We start from the raw sequence: 17031 nt of genomic DNA, 5'->3' as shown, positions 1-17031 counted from the left end.
CTCCTTGAGGAAAAAAATGTACCCCCTGGTAGTTATGTAGAGCACTTTTGAGTGTCTTTACATATCATGTTCCAACAAGGTATGCCATTTTTCCCCACAGATAAGGTAAATAATAAAAGTGAATTCGTTCTAAAGCTACAAATGGAATAACAGACTGATAACAGAATGAGGTTTTTTTTCTCAAACTACATTTCACTACCAGGCCAGGGGCATGCTCAACATCCTCACCTTGGAAGCCTCAGTCGTTATCATTAATGTGAAGAAAAGTTCATGTCCAGGGTTAGATAACTTTGGCCACTCCTCCAAACCACAAGATATAAGTGGATTGAAGAGGCACCCAGAACTTCCCAGAGACTCTAGGAATCTCTTCTGTAGAAAGAACCTCATGTTTAGATGCACTTATTCTATACCAGAAGCCTGAATAAGCACACCGGGCAGTTGACATTTAAACATCTGTGATTCTTTTCTCATCCGCCTTCAACCAGAAAATGCCAGCTTTCCATTAATAGAAGGTAGGAATTGTATCTGTAGACATACTTCTCTTTGCTCACATGAGAGATGAAATTAACACCCATAAAATAGATTCTATTACCAGCCAGTGAAAGCCTGAAATACTAAATTTCACTCTTAAATTCGTGTGCAATGGCATCAGTGTATCATCCATTTACCAGAACCTCCCAGCAGCCATCTGTACCCTCTGGCTAACCAAGCATAGAACAGCTCAGCTCCCTCCTCACATTCTGTCTTCTGCTAATCCAGAGAAGCCATGTTGGTGAGAAGATGGTGCCCCAAAGAGTCTCCTTCCTCCGCTTCATTTCGTGCCTCTTTGCTCTTGTGCCACATAACACAGGTCCTGAGCATGTGGGTCAGGGCCCTCCCACCTCACCTACTGTGTCTGCTCCAGAGCCCAGAGATGTGTGCAGATGAGAGGCCCGGAGGTGTGGCTTATGGTAGAATTTTGGAGAAAAGTGGACTGAGACCATGATATTTTATGGTGAGAGTCTCAAGGCAGCATGATTTTGACAAGAAGGGGAAGGAAGATTTACAAATACTTGTCCTGATTGAGTCACATTCCCCCTCATCCTAAAGCCACCTTCTCCAAGGTGTGACTAGTGAACATGCGACACTTCCCAGATGAAAGCCCAAAACTCTCTTCAATATGTTTTAATGATGCTAATATGATACTCTTAAAATTAGGCATTGCTTCATGCTTTACAAATCACGTTTACAGTTCTAATGCCATAGGATATTCATGTTAATCCTGCAGGCAGAGCAGGAAAGCATTTTTACTGTATTTGGCGGCCTGCACATTTTAAGGAGACCTTTAAGGTTACTTGTGCAGCTGCCACACCTGGGCAGGTCACGAGTCTGGGCCAGGTGGAGCCTGCTCACACGTTTTCCATCACACCTACTGCCCAGGAGGTTCATATCCCTCCTGTTCAAACATTATGCTTGTATTTGTGAAACATAATTAGTGTGTCAGTTTGATAAATCATACTCCCATAATCAGTGTGCATACCATGGCAAACGATTGTCTCTGTCCTGTTCTTAGGAAGGCTTCATAAAGATGCATTCCAGAGCCCGCCTTGGCCCTCCTCTAGAGCCCCAGAGACGGTCACCTCTTGACCCCCGTTCCGCATCACCAAGCCCACTCCACCCCTCTATCTGTGATGCAGGGAGCTTCAGACAGCTGAAACTTGAGTGTCCTTGCAGGAGGCTGTGGACAGACTGACACGTGCAAACCCTGAAAGAATGTAGAAGAGCAAGTTAATCCAGGAAAGAATTGATCGACCGCTGGTGGAATTAAAATGCTGATGCAATTTTCAAATGCTAATTTTAGTGCAATAGGAGCCATCTATAAATTTCCCTTTATGACTTACATTCATAATTTATCTCCTGCCAGGAATCTAGGACTTGCTGTGTAGCTTGTGCATGACAGGGAGGCCTTGAGGAAGGCATTAAAAGGCACAATTCACGTACTTGACCTTCCGACCTCCAAAGCGCTGGGGATTTTTTTAATTCAGCTTACATTTCCTGGGACCAAGAATTCCCGGTGCTGTGGCTAGCAAGCAGAGCTCAGAAATGGCTCTGTCTGAAACCATTAAGAGCGTGCTGAGTGAAGCAAGTGCTGAGCCTTTGTTCTCTGCGACTGAGCTCACTGCCCCAGACAGGGCAACATGCCCCAAGGGAAGTTCCTTAGGTGTAAGTCCTCAGTGGGAACACCGAGGGAAGGCCGTGCCCTGGGGGTCCTACCTAGTGGAGAAGAATGATGAGCAGCTGACTTAGAGACGAGGACCACTGTCTGAGTGGTGGGTGGCCTGTCAGAAAGCAGCCACCGGCACTAGGTCCTCGCTATTCAAAGGGAGTCTGCGGTGCCAGGGTCTCCTGAGAGTCCACCAGAGAGGCAGAGAGAACTCCAGGCCAGAGCCCAGGCCCACTGGATCAGAATTTGCCTGTTTCTAAGATGCCCCAGTGGTTTGCCTGCATGCTAAAGTTTGAGGAACACTCAGTCCGAGCACATCCGAGACTCAGACGAGGGCCACTGGTGATGGAGGCCCACTGCCCTGATAACGCTCCCCGCCTGCCACCTCTGGTGCCTGGCGCCTGGCCTCCCCAAACTCGGCACCAGTCCGCCTTGTATCCCCCTTGCAAGTTGCTTATTTCATCTCTTCTCCAAACATTGTTTCTTCCTTTTCCCTTTGTTGTGCCCACTGAGTTCTGAGTCTTGTGCCAGTTCTTCATGCCTGTGCCTTTAAGTTCCATAAGTAAAAACAATAGGCAGACCTGAGAGCTGATCTTGGCTGGAACTTTGTGAATGTGCATTACATAAATGTGGGCTGTCATTAAACGTGATTGAGTTCTTCCTCCTGCCAGTCCCCATTCTAGCTGCCTTAGATGGGTCACCTCATAAATCAGTCTCATGATGATGCCATATTTTTATCACTTCACAAATGAGGAACCTGGGAGGAGGGAGGTTAAAAAGCTAAGGCCCCATAGGTAGCATACGGAGGAGCCAGGATTCAAAACCATGTTCCCAGACGCAACAGCTGTGCTGTGACCAGCAGGCCGCCCTTCCTCCCCACAAGGAAGCCTGGAGCACCTCTTGGTCAAAGCTCCAAGCTCACGGGCACCCTGATGCACAGCTCTGGCACCTGACCTGTTCGCAGCTGCCCACCTCTGGCCCAGGTGCTCTGCGTGTCTGAGTATGTGACCACTGTGGCAATGCAGACCATCGTCCCTCCCTGGGGCCTGAAGCCCTGTGGACCCTCCCTCTCCCTGAAGCACACTCTTGCCAGGCTTGTGAGTTCACCACGGAGGGGAGCATGGCCACCAGAGCCTCCTCCCCTCCATTCACACTCCCACAGCCGTAGCTTGGCCACCGTGGAGTCACAACCCATGTCAGCAGTACTCGTCTGCTTCTCTGTCTGCAGTGTCTTGTTTTCAAGTGCAGACAGAAACACACATTAAGCCATCTGAAATGTGAATTTAATGTAGTCACTCACTTGTCCAATGCAGTATGCTTTCTGGAAGCCAGATCTGAGTTCAACAATAATAATAGCCATTACTGGGCATTTGATGAGCTAAGCATATATGCCCCACATGCATGCATGCATACTGTCTATACATGCATGTATCACTTCCAGATGTATATTCCCGTACATATACAGATATGTGCATACACTTTTATCTCCATATATACACAGACATGTATTCCTATTTATACACCCATGTATCCTCATATCCACACAAACATACATCCCACTGTGTATCTGTACACAGGCAAACATTCACTCACATACATACAAATATCTGTATCTACATCATGTGCATCATACATATACAGGCAAATATCACCCTATGTGCACATACATGAATCCTCATACATACACATCACTATGTTTCTATGTACACAGAGACATGCCCCTTACATTCCCAGCTGTATTTCCTGTTTACATTAATACATACATCCCATTTATGCACAGACATATATGTTTTTTTGCACAGACATCCATCCTCAATATTGCATATACATATGTGTATCCCCATATGTGCACATCTACATCTCTTTATGTACATCCTTATAGCCACATAAATTCAAATATCTATGTTTCTATGTACACACGTATGAAATTTTATTTATGAAAATATATGTACCACTTAACTTCCCATGGTCATTTAATGTTTATAAATATCCTGTAGGTGGGCATCGTGAGCTTTATTTCAGGCAGTAAACTAAAGGTCAACAGAGTAAGTGCTAGCCTTAGGTTGGGCAGCTAGAGCGTGACAGACCCCACACCAGGACCTGCATCCAGGAGCCCACCTGACCCACATTCAAAGGGAAAATGAGACGTGCATTTTAATGAAAATGACCCTGACAGACACAGTCCTTCTGCAAGTGAGAACTCAGTAAATGCCAGGTGATGATGAAGATGTAGGAATTAGATGTGGCAGTGGTGTCACACTCAAATGTCTGCTGCATGTGTTCTTTGCAGGGTCCAACAGCCCACATTCATTCAAAGCACTACTTAGGCCACTTCCATCCACAGATTGCACCAAATCAGGCTGCCACCCCCTGGCCAGAGACACTGAGGGGCCATCAGCGGCCCCAGGCAGGGTGTACTGCGTGGACCTCCGTTGACTTTTGAGATACTCATGTTTTATACTTGTACTGTTCAGATACCCACATCATGTTACAAAAGAAGAAAATGTAGTTTTTTTTTTATATGTCAAGGGCTCTTGACCTTCCCTGTCTGATTATGTAATTCTGAGCAAAAACAACCTAGCTTTCAATTATAGTGACTTGTGTCATGAAAAAGGGTAAATTTGGAAGCCCTCGGTCTCAAATGATGCTATTCTGTTCCAGGGATAAGATTAACACATAACGTTGTTATATTTTAAAATGAAACTGTACTGAAAATTCTGTATTTGCTAAAGTTATCTTTCAGGAGCATATGACCCAAGATTAAATATTTGAAATTTCAGTGTAATTTTTACTCTGCAGAGAAAGCATTTGTGGAGAGGTTAGTTGGAATGTTCAGTACCTAGGATAGAGGCTGTTAATCTCACATGTGTTCCACAAGCCCTTCCAAGTGGGCATTGCCATCCCCATGTCAAAGTGCAGAGAGGGGAAGCTCGTAGAAGATAAAGAATTAACTCAGGTTACAAAACCATGAAATAGCAGAATCAAGATTTTTAACATCTCTTGTCCTTTTTAACAGGTCATGCTAATTTTCTCCACAAAGCGAATTGCCACAAATATATTATACTTATGAAACACTAATATGCTATTTTATTTTATGTTTGTTCTATGCATTTTTCATTCTATTTAGAAATTTCAGGGGTATGCTGTGGTTAAATAATCATAGCAAGAAAGCTGCTTCAAGGAATCAACTCGTTCACTTCAGATGTTGGTGCCTCATCCAGTAACTGCACCCAACAGAGCCATTTATTTCATTCTCAGTATATATTTATTGGATGCAGGAGATTGTGCCCACAGCTACATGTTTAAGAACACAGTATTTGAGTTCTTATCCCTTCTGCTCTCATTCTGGTGGTGAGAACCCCATCACAGGCCACACTTAACTGCACGTCAGCCTGGGAATTGTGGATTTGATGTATGCCAGCAACAGAGGAGAAAAATTTTGGTAGACAGGGGACAGTGGGCAATCACTATCACAATCATTCATTTGCAGTTGTTTTGAGGCTTAGGGGATGAAACAGAGCTCAGTAAAAATATCCATCACACGTCCAAGAAAGACCACTCCAATATCCAGGTCTTTCTGAAGGGGTCAAAGGAATATCTGTAAGTGTCAGGTGATTATTACGTGTCCAGCTGCTTTTATTATATCTCAGATGACTGGACTGGAGCTCAGAGGCAAGGTCAAGCCTGGACTCAGAAGCATGGGAGTGATTGACTGCTGGGTGATATTTAAAGTCAGCAGGCTCAATGAATTCAGTTAGGCAAACACTGTAGAGACAAGAGGAGTAAAGAAGGGGACTCAGGACTCCGCCAGAGGCATTTAAGCATTTGGAAGCCTGGAGGGGAGGAAGACCCAGCAGAAGGAGTGTAAGGGAGCTGCTGCTGAGGAAGGAAGTAAATCGGGAATGGGATGGAGACCGTGCTCACTCGTGCCCAGTGCTGTGGGGGTCAAATAATGAGAGAACATGTCACACGGAAATGACCTCGAATCGTGGGGAGGCTGGCAGGGAAGCTTACCTGAATGGGCTGGAGTGACTTCAAGTTGAGACAGCTGTTCTTATTCCTACTCAGCGTGCCATGTTCTGAAATTTGCTTCATGGTTCATTGGTGACCTGCCAACTTACTCCATCAAAACAATTAGGTACTGGAAAGTTTTGAAAAAAGCCTTGTCATCCATGTAAAAGGTTGCCTTCCAGTTCTGGGAGCCCGTGATTGGCAGCTTTCCTTTATTCCCATCTTATATTACCTTTTACACTAACCAAAACACTCATCTTGCCAGAGAAGTAAAATTGCTACTTTGAAACACAAAAAAACAGGCCAAACTATGAAAACATGGATGATGATCCTGGCAGGAAGGCCTGTGGGATGCTGGGAGTAGGCAATTTGCATTCTGCTAGGCCTCCTCTTCCTTGTTCTGTTAATTATCAAAACACTTTTCAGATCATTAACCATGACAAACACAAAGTAGAGAGAAAACTCTCCCAATTGACATACACTTTCCCCAACCCCATCCACAGACTCTCAACCACAGAACTTTCTATGAGAAAGTAATCTTTTTACTTCTGCCCCCCAACTGTATTCATTCTTCCTAACTCTACTTAGTCCTAAACCCCTCTAAATGTACATATTTCAAAAAATAAAAACAAATTTAATTTAACCTTGAACTCCCTGATGGCAGAGTAACTGAATGTATTTATTTCTTTATACTGTGCAAAAAGGCAAATGGCACAATGCTGAGAGCACAGGCAGGTCCCCAGGAGGGCGAGTGACGCGGCATTGCTTAGAGCATGAGAGAGGTACAGCATTGAAGGCCATGCCTCATTTTCATTAGAAAATCGAGGACACTTTTGAGTCTCTCAGCGTGTGGGAGGTGCCTCCCATTCCTGGGGCTAGAGCTCCTCCAAGCTTTCTGTCAGTCAGGATCCCCACCTGAGCAAGATCCAAAATCCACAGGGTGGGCTGGCAGGCTGGAGGCCCAGGAAAACTGGTCTGCAGTTCAGCCCTAAGGCCTACAGTCTGGAGCCCAGGGGGTCAGAGTTCCAGTCCTAGGATGTTGGAGTGCTTCCTAGACTTTGAGGACATTCAAAGACAAGATCAGAGAAAGGAGAAAAAGCACAGGGTGACCCCAATGTTCAGCAATCAGTTTTACATCAAGACATTGGCTAATGAGCCAGAGTATCCTGGTGATCTTGACCCAAAGCACAGAGAAGCCAAACGGCAGTGAAGAGCAGAGGGGCTCCTGGGGCAGCTGAGCTCTAGGCAGCAAGGACGGGTGTCCTTGGTAAACAGCAAGATCTTCCGTCAGGATCTCTGAAGTCGTATAGCCGAGGATAAGGGCGAAGCTAGAGGCCCATGTGTTCAAAGACTGAAGCCCAGCTTTGAATAAACTCCACTCAAGAAAGCAAACCAATACTGAGAAACAAAAACGTGGCATATCTCAATGTTGAGCAACAACAAAAAATTATTGTAATGTCTTTATCCACTTCATATAATTTCGAATAGATTGGATTAAAAAACACAATTCATAAAAATTATAAGAAGACACAGAAATAATAGTGTTGTAATACTGACTCCATGATTCTAAAAGAATTCGAGGCCCAGTTGACTTCACCTCTGTATTCTAAAAGCATTTAAGGGTAATAACACCAATTTTGCACATCTTCAGGAGAGAAAGAGAGGAACCAATCTCCAAGCAGCCCAGGAGGCTTGCCTGCACCTGATACAAACTCCTAAAAAGGTTGTTGCAATAAAGGAAAATTACAGATCAATTTCCTCATGAGCATAGGTAGAAAACCCTAAACAACATATTTGCTAACTAACCACTTAGATAGATATAAATAATGGAGAGAGAGAGCAGATTAATGAATTTGAAAATTCAATACCAGAAAAAAGGCCAATTTCCCCCAAATTGATCTATAAATGCAATGCTCTTCCAGTCACAATCTTACAGACAACATGTGTTTGGGTGTAAATTGACCCATTCTTTGTGACTGAGCAGCTGAGTCCAAGCCCAGGGGGCAGCTCCTGCCCCCACAGGCCTCCGACGGTCCCCAGAGGGGAAGGGCCATTGGTTCACAGTAACAGGAAAGACATGCACTTGGCAGTGAATGCGATGCCTTCCTTCCCCTTGCCAGCCCTTGGGTCACTGGGACCCCTTCTAAATGTGCCCTAGGAATAGGGTTTGGTTGTCCTGGACATGGAGAATCGGCAGAGATGGGGCTGCACTGTCTAGGGGCCGGTCCTGCTCTGCACCAGGCCTGCGGCAGCCCCGAACACCAGGTACCCAAGGGGGCACTGCTGTTGCCCCACCACTAAGGCAGCGTGTGGGAGGTGCCTCCCATTCCTGGGGCTAGAGCTCCTCCAAGCTTTCTGTCAGTCAGGATCCCCACCTTAGCAAGAGACCCGCAGGGTGGGCTGGCTGGCTGGAGGCCCAGGAAAACTGGTCTGCAGTTCAGCCCTAAGGCCTACAGTCTGGAGCCCAGGGAGTCAGAGTTCCAGTCCTAGACCAAAGGCAGTTGTCTGTAGAACTGGGAATAGCCAGGGTGGCAGGTGAAGTCTGAAGGTGTCTGCTGGAGAATTCTCTCTTGCTCGGGGGAAGCTAGTCTTTTCATTCTATGCAGGCCTTCAACTGATCATATAAGGCCCATCTACTTAGGAAGGGCAACTTGCTTTGCTCAAAGTTCACAGATTCAAGTGTTAATCTCATCCACAGTATCCTCAAAAGCACTTCCAGGTAATGTTTGGCCAAACATCTGATCAATTCCTATCCCAGAAAAGTTGATACATAAAATTTATCACCACAATGCATAATTTTATTTACAATAATTTTCGTATAAAAAGCCCTATGTGTTAAATTCTCCTGCGTATTAACCACGTGTTTCTGCTAATTAAAAATGAAGAATGAAAGACAAGAGCCATCTGACAAAGCAAAGCTTTCCTCTTATTAGATATAAAAATTAAGGTTTGCTTAGAGAAGGTAGGCACGGCCCTTAGCATTTCATAAAAATCCAGTGAAGATATTCAAGTATATCTTTATTGAAAACTCTATGCAAGGTTATGGTTTCTTAACAGGAAGTTCTATAATCATAAAAACAGATGATTCTTTGCATGCATTCAGAGAAGGGTTGTGTGCAAAAGGTTGAAAAATGAGGCAAAATAAATGGGAGTATCAACTAATTCTAGCACCAAGTGAAATTATAAATTGTTTTAACAAACACCATAATTAATTTTCAATATAATACTTTAATGCAAATATATATATATATGTGTGTGTGTGTGTGTGTGTGTGTGTGTGAGTGTATATATATGTGTGTGTATATATATATATTTACAAATTGAATAATGGTTGATTAGAAATCAAAGAATTTACCTCAAATCACAGGCAGAAAGGGGATGTGCTGGAATGCAAGCCTCAGGGTCCTGACTGTAAACCCTGTTCCCTTGTTATTTATCTGAGTGTTTCAATTAAAGGAAAAAGTTTCCATATAATGTAAAGAAATTGAAATAAGCAACCAGGGGGAACATGATGGGAAAATTCGTCTTCGGGTAACTCTACAAACCAAGATAGATTTTCACGTGGGCATCAGACTGACACAAATCTACACGTGTTTCCTGCTGTACTTTGCAGGTGAAGCCGTTTCCTGGTTGTCCCTGGACCGAACCCTTGTAACACGCGGTAGGGGGGAGCTCACCGAGAATGGCTCTGACATGAAAACACAGAGAAGCTCACTGACGTACACAAGGCTACACCACGAGCCAAACATAAAATACGGTTCTCGTGTCTCATGGCCCTGCGCGGTCCCCTCCACGTGGTGTCAGGGGCACCCAGGGAGCCGCTGTTCTCACCACATTTCACCTACAGAGAAGCAAGTGCTCCTTACCACCCCCGTGTGGCAGGCGACCCTGCCATCTCCTTGCCTGCTGGAAACAGGGCCCCTGGCATTCAAGCAAGGTTCTGCTCCCATCCGGGTCTCAGCCTCAGGCTGTCACTTCCTCAGTCTTCCAGATTTGGTCTTCCCCCGTCCTCCCCTAATCCTTAGTCAAATATGCTGCCAGGCTGTACTGTTCAGAGACTGTAGCAAGGGCGGAGGGAGAGAAGGTTTCCCTCAAAATTGGTGACCGCTTGCCTTGGATGCAACAAAAATGGCATTGAATTCCTGATTCGCTGCTTCTGCGTCCACATGGAATGACATCACTGGATAGCTAAGAGAGTTGACTACTTTAATAAGATGGAAAATGCCAGGTTCCTTCAATGTTTTCTGAAAAGTATTTTGAGGGAGAGAGGTGAGGGCCGAGAGAATGACTTCTCAAATTATCTGTAAAGCTTTATAGCCTGCTGGATAATGTCAGCTCTCAGAATGTCTTAAAATTCTGACCGTGTTGGTTTTATTTTCTATTTTTTTATTACTGATTTTACTTTTGTTAGAGTTGCTATTAACATGGTCAGATCTCTATTTTGCAATCAGATTGTTCATTTAAACATTTATTTACAGCAAATTCTACTTCAACCTTCCTTGGGGCATTGCTATTTGTTTTCAGTAAGGGTCCCACCCTGATCTGTCATCCCCAACACTCCCTGAGCTCCTGCTTCTGAGACTGTGATTGCCCTCTCTGATTGCACCACGTTTTGTACCCCTACCCCCAACGCCCAGCTGCAGAGAAGGGGAACAAGAATAGTGCTCACTACAAGTGAGACCCACCCCCGATTTCATGCAAGATGCCCCCAGTTGAGGCATCTTCAGGGCTACAAAGGGCAGGTAACTTGCTGCAAGTGCCCACAATTAAACAAGCTACAGTGGCTTCCCTGGGTTGTGTTATGCAACATTTAGCTACACTTTGAAGTTGGTGGAGAGGCGCCCTGTGGAACACAGGTCATGGATGGGTCACTAAAAGGAATTGGTGGGAATGAGTTAGAAAAACAAAGAGGTTTTCCCCACAGTCAGTCTCAGCAAGCGTCCAGGAGCTGTTTCTGCACAGGATGTGATCTGGAGGGAGCTTCCAGAAAGGTGCTTGGCCCTTTTCAGTGGCTTTTCATCATCGTTTGCCCACTCCAGCAGCAGCAAACGTGTAATTAACTGCCTTACACTTTCTGCTAGGATGCAGGGAAGGCGGCAAGAACACTGATGGAAGCCTGTGGCCCAGTGTCACATTTCAAGCATGTATTTTCCTAAAAACAGAGAGACACTCAGGAAAAAAATAATTTAAGAAAAGACTAGTCTTGCCTGAGGGTTTCAGCCTGGGGCAAGTTCACTAGGATCCAGTGAGACTGAGGAATGGCAGTGGAATGTTCTTGGGGTGAAAGGGTTTATTACCCAGCTTGTTCTCCCGGTGATAGGTCAAGCACTAGAGTCACATCCATGTCCAACAGTCTGCAGCTCTGTAATCTACCTCCAATTCTGCCTCCGCCAGAGCACTGGGCAGAGCTCTTTATATAGTGACTCAGTCAATCATAGCTCATTGCCTAGGGGTGTTGAAGCAGTGCCTAGCAGCAGGCCAGTTACATCATCAAGTAGTTTGAGGACAGGTGAGGATCCTGGCCATAGGAACTTCCATTGTCCCCACACTAGTTTTTCTGAAAACTGTTTCCCACCAATTGTAGAGAGATTCTGAAGCACATATGTGGCCTTTCTTAGGGGGATGGGGGGATGCCTGTTCCTGTTCTGCAGGTTAGAAGGACAGATGGTGCCTTCCCAGAGGACCACTGCCCACTCACGTCCTCCATGGGTAGGATGCTTGGAGGGGCTGGAGGGAGCAGAGCCAGCCTGTCTCCAAGGCAAAGCCAGAGCGAATGCACCTGGTGCACAAGAAGGCACAGGCATGAGGTAAGTGCATGGATTTCCTCTGTCTTTCACATGTGCAAATAGAAAACTGCTGGCATGAAAATTACTCCAGGTTCATAACGATTAGAAGGCAAATCTTTCATGAGATGGCCTTTTGTTTTCTGTTGCTAGGTTTAAAGAACAAACCAAGCTGACTGGGTACCTGGTGGTGCCAGATGATTCCCATGACGGCTGCCCTCTCCCTTCCCCTATTCCTTGCTTCCCTTCCCCCAGGTGGGTCCTGCCCTTTTCCTCCAGCCTCCAGCCAGCACTCCCATCCTCCTGCAGTGGGGCTTGTTTGGGTCCCCCTTCTCCCAGGCTGATCCCGAGACCTCCACCTGGCCCAGCCCACCACAGGCACCGGCTGATACTGGCGTTATTCACCCCTAGGTGTCTGCAGTCCTGCCCTTGAGCCATTCTCTGCTCTCTGCTGTTCTGGTCTCTGGACCAGGCTTTGAATCTGCTTCATCCCTGGGTTTTCCTTTGATGTTTAGTTCACTCCTGGGAGAGACACCTGGATAGGTTTCTTATGAGCAGCTTCCCGGGCTGCCTGAGCCATTGTCCCCTTGCCATCAGCCCCCAGTGACCCCCAGGGGTGGGGTTGACAGTGGTTTACTGGACTCACTGCACCAACGGATCCTTGAGGGCAAGGGGTGAGTGTTCATACCTGATTCCTCAGCACAGTGCCCAGCCTGTCATAACCATGCCAGGAACGTTCACTAAATGGCTGAACCAAGAAACAGTTTCTAGCTGCATGTGCCCTGCCTGCACACCCGCGGTGGCAGGGGTTCTGATGCTGGTGGTGCTGCTTAGGAGGTGCTGAAAGTCTGGCTCAGTTTTCAGAATTTTCCTAAGGGTCAACGCCTTCCCAGTCAGTTTAGTGATGATCTGTTTTTACTCTCAGTCGCTTCCCAGAAACTGCCCAGTGAGGGGACCCGTCCCCTCTCCCCACCATCTGTGTAGTCAGAAGGCTGGCCCAACCCCATGCTTGACAGACGGCCCTCTGGATGGAAATCATGCCCCCTCCATTGGCAACTGCATGGGCTCAGGCAAATCACTCTAACCTGGTGAGCCGAAAATAAGGACCATGTAGGACCTGCTAAGATGAGCTACAGAGAGCAGTTAGAGGAGTCCATGCTCCAGAGTATTAGCCAATATTATTATTATTTCTCTCACTCCGTTTCATTCTTACTGATGTAGCCTTGAGTTGCTGGGAGTAGAGTGAACCTTGAGGGGGTCCGCCTAGCCTCGTCCAGCCTTCACTTCACAGACGCTGACTACAAAGACAAGCAGCGCCAGCCAACAGAGGAAAGCTCTGCCCTCTGAGGGTTCTGGGTTATTCATTCAACATCAGCTGCTTCCCACTGAGTCCCCTTCACCCTTCACCATCACCTCTATTTTAGTGGATGATGAGAGAATATCTGCTGAAATTGTTCTCAGGCTCGGTGCAGTTAGCCACATGGTGACCTCCAAGTGTTTCATCTCCTCCCCTTATCTTTGCAAAGGGACAGCCTTCTCTCATCCTTGTTCATGCCTCTGGCTAATTCATGCTCACCTCCAAAACTCGACTCAGTGACCATTCCTCAGGACGCCTACCTGACTCCCAGGCTGGCTGGGTGTGCTACCCTGAGTGCCACACCCCCACCTATTCTACTGGAGCAAACATCACCAGCACCCACCTACCTGCCAACTGCTGCAGATGATGCTCTCCCTGTATGGGTACTTGCTTTGTGGGAAGACATATGCCCACTTTATCTCATTTGATTCTACAACCAAAAAAATTTATTAAGGTATTGCTGCTCCTCCCGACTATTCAATATCTGAGAATTGAGAGCTCAAGAAGGCGTGTGAGTAACTCTCTTTCTAGTACAGACCTAAGAGGAAGAGGGAGAGGCCTCCACCCAGGGCAAGATGATGGAAAGTTTTGACAGTCTCTCACTGTATACTGCAAGTTTCTGAAGGTGGGAGACTGAATTTCATTTGAATTTGAATTTTAAGTACCTAGCCCAATGCTTAGCACAAAGCCCAGCATAAGGCAGGTTGTTAATTGTGTTATTTAACACCTTTGCTCACATGCTGACTATTCTGGGAATAAATAGGTGATTCAGCCTAAGATGGCCAATCTCTGGGCCGACCAGTACCAATAAACACAGAGTAGCCAAAAGTAGAGGAGAGTTGAATTTAATTGAAATGAGACCTGAAAAGAAGGATTCTGAGCTAGAAATTATTCGAGAAAAGCAAAAATCTACTGATGGTTTGTAAAGTCCCCTTCCATGAAGGAATCTGCAATGAAAATAAAGTGGGAAAGAACTGTTGTGGACAAGTGGATCAATTTGAACATCCTAGTGAGTAATGGAACCTCAGTCTTTCCCCAGGAGGAGTTTATTTTAGGGAAGAAATGGGGGATTAAAATGTGAGCCTGCGGGTTGCACCGAACTTGGCATGACCCACTGGCAAACCACAATGCCTCCGACTTGTTTGAGTAACTGTGCTGAGAATGGAACCTGTTTCCTTTCTGAGATTTCCTCTCTGTCCGCCTCATCCCACTCTGTGACCCCCAGGCTAAACTCTACAAATTGCGTCAATCAGTTCACCACCCTGGCTTCCAGCTCCAGGCTAGGTCCATCGTGGAAGGAGTTGGCAGGATATCTACAGGTCAGGGAGTGGGGAAGGTGCTTATCTGTCTCCATGAGCCCAGCTCTCCTGGAGGCTTCTTCTTGCAGCCCCAGATCTTTTGGGGTTCTAGTAACCCTGGGTATCCACTGTCCTTCAGACCTAAAGGAGGTGACAGCCTCCGACATTGTAAACCCTGGGATGCAGCCCTTAAGCACTCAGTTTCCCTGACCCTGCCTCATCTCGTGAATAGCACTTCAAACTCTCATTGTTCATGGTTTTGCGGGTGCCGTTTCCTGTAGACACTCACTAACACAGTAATCAAGAAGACCCCAAGATCTTGATGGCTTAACCCAAGAGAAATTGATTCTCACTCATGTAAAGTCCAATAAGGGAGCTGACACCCAGGTTCCTTCCATCTGGGGGCTCTGCCCTTCTTGGGACACCTGGGGTTGGAGATTTAGGAGTCAGTCCTGGGCATGGCACTGTCATTTTCTTTCATTCTTCTGGCTAGGGATTTGTCACCTGGCCACACCTAAATGCAGAGGGGTCTGGAAACAGTGTACCTGGTGCCCTGGAGGAGAGGAGATGAGCTTGGGGAAAACTCAGGCAATCTGGGCCACCCCATTTTAAGATGAGAGACACATTTGATCACTGCAGAAAATATATTTTTCACAATGTATCTTTTCATGGCAACATTTGCATCCTGCAGAGCAAGCCTAGGGATGGGGTGTGGAATACGCACTGCCTGCTGGGTCTGTACCAAACCTGCAGTGAAGATGTGATCCTGAAAACCCTGCACAACTCGCCCCACTGAGGTTGTAGGAAACAGGCGTGGGAGGGCAAGCTGACTCGGAGAAGCGCTGCCTTTCAGGACAGCCGAAGAGCACAGGTCGCTGGGGGTGCAAGCACTTCTACAAAGGGGGGTAATGTTTGGCTGCAGAAGTGACTTTCTTGTATCTCTTCCTTTTCTAATGTTATTTCTGTTAATGTTTTAATGCTAATTTTCCAAGAGTGGCAATAAAAATTCTACAGTCAGAAAGTATGGCAAACACTGAACGAAGAAAACTAGAGAAGGCAAAGGAGGGGAACCAGGGAGAAACACCCTCTCGGATAAGATTTGTTGTTTTTATGTTAAATGCATTTTTACTGAATTTTAGATTTGGAAAAGAACCCTGGTTTTTCCTGTGAGAAAGCTGCGGCCTTGGGAATCGGTGTGATTTGCCTTAGCCCCTGACAGCTCATGAAAAGCCAGGAGAGACAAGGAGGCCAGACTTCCTCCAGAACAGGCACGTTGTGGCCACGTAGTCAGTGCAGGCCCATCTTCCAGGCCCACATGTCCCCAGCTGTCCCACTGGCCTCTAACTGCTGGTGTGTTCGTGATGTCCACCCGGACCCTCTTCCAAAATGAAGGACACTCATTCGCCACACAGCTAAGTGAAAGATGTTAACAGTCCTGGGGACTAGTCACCAAAAATGGCTGCAGGAGATTGATGACTCAGTATCCCAGGTCCCTTCCGCCTTGGTGAGATAGCCAGGGTGTCGGTTGCACAGCTCTCCCAGGGCATCTCCTTAGGATTGAGCTCCTGTTAACCAAAGGGCAGCTGGTGGGTCATACCCAGAAGGCTGACCACCCTCCCTGTCCTCTCCCTCTTCCCCAGCCCCCACCAACAACCCCTGCCTTCTCCAAATAAATATTCCTGAATCCTTGCCTCAAGCCTTGCCACCAGGGAACTGAAAATAAATCAGCCACAAACATTTTCTGAATGACTTTATCCAGAATGACCATTCATTTAAGTGACTATTGCATATTCTTTCTGGCCACGTAACATTTTGCATGCAGTACTTGTTCCCAGGTAGGTCTGTATAGTCTTTGAAGCCAACAACCTCTTGCTTTTCAGGAATTTCTATAATGGGTATTGAATGAATACTTGGCAGAGTGATGGAGACCTGAATGGAAAGACCCAATGGAGTCACTGGCAGAAGAACAAGAAGATAAATTTGGGCCATTTTGCAATGAAATGATAATGAATCAGGAAGGGGAAAAAAATGAAGGGTTGATTTTTCCAAATGAACGAACAGCTAGGACACTAACAAATTCTAGTAGAGAGATCAGACCCACAGGCTAAAGAAGAGGCCAGAAGGAGAAGCAAAGGGGGAGGATTGTTGTGTGGCAGTGGGCAGAGCACACGTGGAATTCTGGACTAAATGTGTATCACTCATGTGCAAAAGCCACAGCACTGAGGGAAGAAGCAACCACAGGGTGAAGCGTGTAGCATCCAGATCTACAGACCGCAGTGAGTTCACAGACTCTCAGGCAGGGGTCAGCAGCCCAAAAGCCCATTCACCCGACATGGACTTTGTAGGACTGAGCGCAGCCCCTTGGTGCCGGAAACCACA

Source organism: Manis javanica, chromosome 1 (genome assembly GCF_040802235.1).
Source record: "Manis javanica isolate MJ-LG chromosome 1, MJ_LKY, whole genome shotgun sequence".
In the NCBI taxonomy this organism is placed as follows: Eukaryota; Metazoa; Chordata; class Mammalia; order Pholidota; family Manidae; genus Manis; species Manis javanica.
The sequence above is the reverse complement of the archived record's forward strand: the minus strand, read 5'-3'. Positions refer to the sequence as shown.